Genomic DNA, 5,220 nt, shown 5'->3' on the forward strand with positions numbered 1-5,220 from the left:
TGAATAGACAGTGAGAATGTGGAACATATGTACAATGGGATTTTTTGTTTTGTTTTGTTTTTTGAGACAGGGTTTCTCTGTGTAGCTTTTGGAGCCTTTCCTGAAACTCACTATGTAGACCAGGCTGGCTTTGAACTCACAGAGATTCACCTGCCTCTGCCTCCTGAGTGCTGGGATTAAAGGTATGTGCTACCACTGCCCGGGCATACAATGGGATTTTATTAAGCTATAAAGAAAAATGACATCATGAAATTTTTAGTTAAGTGTATAGAACTGGAAAATAATTATACTAAGTGAGGTGACCTAGACCCAAAAGATAAATGTCTCCAATGAGAATACTAACTTCTCATTTTCATATATGTGTATTTCTGTGGGAGTGCATGTAGAGGCCAAAAAAAAAAAAAAAAAAAAAAAAAAAAAAACCGAGAAGGCGGCTCCTGAGAGGGTAAGATGTGCTGACTAGATTTAAGTCAACGTCAACTACACAGGTTAGAGTCATTTGAGAGATGGGACTCTCAAATAAGAAAATGCCTCCATAAGACTGGGCTGTAGGCAAGCATGTAGAGCACTTTCTTAAGTAGCAATCAATGGGGGAGGGCGGGGTGGGAGAGGGCCCTGCCCATTGTGGCCCTGGGTTGGTGGTCCTGGGTTCTATAAGAAAGCAGACTGAACAAGCCATGAGAGAGTAAGCCATTAGGAAGCATTCCTCTATGGCCTCTGCATCAGCTCCTGTCTCTAGTTCCTACCCTGTTTGAGTTCCTTTCTTGACTTCCCTCAGTGATGACTGCTATCCAGAAGTGTAAACTGAAATAAACCCTTTCTTAGTTAGGGTTTCTATTGCTGTGAAGAGATACCATGACCATGGCAACTCTTATAAAGGTAAACATTTAGTTGGGATGACTCACTCACAGTTCAGAGGTTCAGTCCATTATCATCATGGCGGGACATGGTGGTACGCAGGCAGACATGGTGCTGGAGAAGTAGCTGAGAGTTCTCTATCTTGCAGGCCACACAAAGTGGTCTGAGACACTGGTTGGTATCTTGAGCATAGGAGACCTCAAAGCTCACCTCCACAGTGACACACTTCCCCCATCAAGACCACACCCACTCCAACAAGGCCACACCTCCTAATAGTGCCACTCCCTTTGGGGTCCATTTTCTTTCAAACCACCACATCTCCCCAAGTTTCTTTGGTCATAGCATTTCATCCTAGCAATAGTAACCCTAACTAGGACAGGAGGGGAACAGAACACATGTGATATGAAAGTGAAAGGGGGTAATAGTAATACTGAAGTGGAAAGGTTTAAGTGAGGCAGGAGCTAGGGAGATGGGAGAGAGGAAGGGGTACAGGGAGAGTCAGCTAAAACTAAGTATGTATAAAAATGCCATAAGGAAACGGGCTACTTAGTAAGCTAATTAAAACAGAAAAGAAAAATAATTTTAAAACGAACAAGAATATTCAAAGAATATTCAGCCTCGGTTCCAGTGAATGCCAAGCTCTCAGCCAACAGAAGGTGTCAACCAGAGGGGGGTCCTCAAGTAGCATATATCTTTTCTACTCCAAATGGGAAGATGGATGTTGCACATTCTTTGACAAGACCAACCAGTTAAGTGTAGCGCTGACCGTGACCGAGTAGGAAGGAAAGAAGTACTAGTGCTTTCTCAGGAGTGGTAACCGCCTCTTTCAATCCTTCCTGTCAGGCTGGAAAAGACTAAGGCTGGGGGCTGGAGAGATGTCACCAAAGGGAAGAACTCTTGCTGCTCCTGCAGAGAGCCAGATTCGGTTCCTAGCACCCACATGGTGGTTCACATACTGTTACTCTAGCTGCAGGAAATCTGATGCCTTTTTATTTTTGGTTTTTTGAGTTTTTGTTTTTTGGGATTTTTTTATTTTTTTGGTTTTTGAGACAGGATTTCTTTGTGTAGTTTTGGTGCCTGTCCTGGATCTTTCTCTACAGAACAGGCTGGCCTTGAACTCACAGAGATCTGCCTGGCTCTGCCTCCCGAGTGCTGGGATTAAAGACATTGCACCACCACCACCCGGCCTGATGCCTTTTTATGATCTCTGAAAGTGCTTAGTATGTGCTAATACATAGGTATTATAGGCAGGCTACATATATATGACATGTATGTATAAAATTAGTATATTTATATTTATCCTGAGTCTGTAACTGGTTGTATGGCTGTAACCAGTCTGCCAGGTAGAAGGATATTTTACAAGAAACTTGTGTTCCCTGCTTTGGCTATCAGAGTGTTGAAACAATGGACCCAAGACACTGGAATTTGCTCAGGAATCTTACTCTGCAAGAAAGAGGCTAAAACCAAGGCAGCCCGAGGGGGAACTTGTCTCCAGAAAGGGATTTGCAGTTTGTCAGACTACCTTGCAGAGAGACTAGAGACAGACGATAATGGACGGAACACACCTTGACTAGGGACTTATTAGCTATGAATAACCTTTACTTAAATCTAAACCTCATGTCTGTGCCCCTGGGATGGACAGGGAGGAGTCACTTGATCTCTTTGTCCCTCTCCTCAAGTGACCACACTGAGTAAATCTCCTTTTTCACCTCTTCACTATGAGTTTAGCTCTTTTAACTGGCTGATTGAGAATGTGCCACCATGCCTGACTTGCCAGGGTGCCAGGCCACAGACCCGGACCTCCACTCCTGTAGCAAGGCTAAGTCAGACTGTTGTGGTAGTCATGAGCCAGGACTTGCTTGCATACACAAATTCTGCCTCTAAAGCAGGTGCTGGCTCTCCTGCCTCCCATCCCCCACACCCTATCTAACTAGGAAAGATCTTCACCTTCACAGCCTTTCTGGAGACTAGAGTGGGAAAGTGTTCATTCGGTTGTGATTTGTGACTGGCCCTCAGGGGGTCAGAGAGACGCTGATCTTCCCCTGCTTGTCTGAGAATAGATGACAATGTCAACAGCAGTGGGATGTGGCCCAGAGACACAGTTCCAGGCTACTGCTCCAGGAGTTCTTTTCTTTGGACACCTCTCCTCAGGTGAAGCCAGGATTCTTACCTTCCTTAATCATTCTCCACTTTAGCTTTGGAGGCAGGGTCTCTCTCTCTCTGAATCTGGAGCTCACCTATTAGTCTAGATTGGCTAGCTAGTGAGCGCCAGGGATCTGCCTGTTTCCACCCCTTCAGCACGGGGGCTACAGACACATACCTCCCTCCATGCCCCAGTGCTGAAGATTCGAACTCAGGTTCTTATGCTTATATAACAAGCACATACTGACTATCCATCTCTCCTGCCCCAAAGGGAAAGATTATTTTTAATGTCTTCCTTCCTTCCTTCCTTCCTTCCTTCCTTCCTTCCTTCCTTCCTTCCTTCCTTCTTTCCTTCCTTCCTTCCTTCCTTCCTTTTAGATAGGCTCTTACTGTGTAGCTCTGGTTGGCCTGTAACTTGCTATATAGACCAAGCTGGCTCCAAAATCACAGAGATCCACTTGCCTCTGCCTCCCAAGTGCCGGAATTAAAGGGTAGGGTTTCATTACATAGCTCTGGCTGTCCTGGAACTTGCTATGTAGACCAGGCTGGCTTTGAACTCACTGAGGTCCACCTGCCTCTGCCTCCTGTCACTGATATTTAATATTCTTTTTTTGAATACTTACCTGACAGGGGAGATTCCAGGCAGAGGATTGTCTATTCCGCACGCACGTACTGGCTCCTGCGATTTCCCCAAACGTGGGAAACTACACTGCATAATTTATGATAGTGAGGGGCTTCATTCACACTCTCTCCTAGGGAACTACATAAACACACACACTCATACATACACATATATACATATATTCTTACTTGAAATTCCTGTGACAAAAGTAAATAAATAGTCAGTTGTGGTGGTGCACACCTTTAATCCCAGCACTCAGGAGGCAGAGACAGGCGGATCTCTGTGAGTTCAAGGCCAGACTGGTCTACAGGATTAGTTCTCAGACAGCCAAGGCTACACAAAGAAACGGGATGCACCGTATAACACAGGTTGATTGAAGAAAGAAGGCGCTCCAAGATGAAATTTTAAGGGCTATGTGGCAGCAGGAAGGTCCAGCCTTTCTGATGGACTGAATCCTGAACAGCCGCACAAAGGTATATTTATTGAAAGTCACACAAAGTATTTCCTCATATCAAGGTCCCTAATCTTTTTTTTTTGGGGGGGGGGAGTTTCGAGACAGGGTTTCTCTGTAGCTTTGGAACCTGTCCTGGACTAGCTCTGTAGACCAAGCTGGTCTCGAACTCACAGAGATCCACCTGCCTCTGCCTCCCGAGTGCCGGGATTACAGGCGTGCACCACCACCGCCCAGCTAAGGTCCCTAATCTTATTTACATGTCTTACTGAAGGAGAGCATCACAGGCCTCCATGACTCTGGTCCTTTATTATGTACCGTTTACAATACTCAATGATACAAGAACCTCAGGTGTGCCTGAGGCGTCCTGTGACCAAAGTCATGGGATGGCTGTAAAGCCCCTTCACCAAAACAGTTCAACAGATCATGGGAAACAATCACAGTTTTCCACAAGGATTCTTGAAGGTATTTCTAAAAAAACAGCTGTTCGTTCTAATATCTACCCCATACACTGATTCTGCTAAATTCCTACAACATTTCCCCCTTTTGTTTAAGCTACTTTAACTATGTTGAAGATTCTGCAGCCACACAGTGAAGACAGCCTTTCCTCTTCCGAGCTGTCCCACAGTCTTCTGTACATAAGTCAGAATACATTTGAAAGTCAGTAAAATTATTATAACAAAAGCAAGTATAACAATTGCTAGGATAAGAAACTTACCAAAATGATTCATAGGATTAAATGAAGGCTTTCCATATCTGCAAGTCTTTCCATGACACCCATTCCAGATACATCAGGTAACTTAACTACAAAGGTTTCCTTAATTTCTTGTCGTAAATCATAAATCATTCGAGAAGCCTCAGGGTGACTCAACAGAGGCATGTTAACCTTTTCCCAATCATACTTGCTTTCATTCAACTTTAAAGGTCTAATAGAATAAGTTGTAACATTCCAATCACATTTTAATTTAATTTGTTCCTTTATAGTCTCTAACTGATCTCCCAAAAGTAACACAGCTTGCCTCAAGTCAGCTGTTTCATTAATTATCTCACTGTCTACTATTCTGGTGAGCCCGGAGTTCTGCAGAACGCCGATGCCAGTCTCTAACAGACTCCGCCGCAGTCTGACTTTCTCTCTGAAGGGTCCACT

At 44.3% G+C, this 5,220-nt stretch overlaps 1 pseudogene; it reads left to right on the plus strand.

Moving 5' to 3' along the window:
- The first annotated feature begins 3,615 nt into the window (after window positions 1–3,615).
- LOC114693002 lies at window positions 3,616–3,751 on the plus strand (annotated as a pseudogene).
- Window positions 3,752–5,220: the final 1,469 nt, after the last annotated feature.

This window comes from Peromyscus leucopus, chromosome 8b, assembly GCF_004664715.2.
Source record: "Peromyscus leucopus breed LL Stock chromosome 8b, UCI_PerLeu_2.1, whole genome shotgun sequence".
NCBI classification, from domain to species: Eukaryota; Metazoa; Chordata; class Mammalia; order Rodentia; family Cricetidae; genus Peromyscus; species Peromyscus leucopus.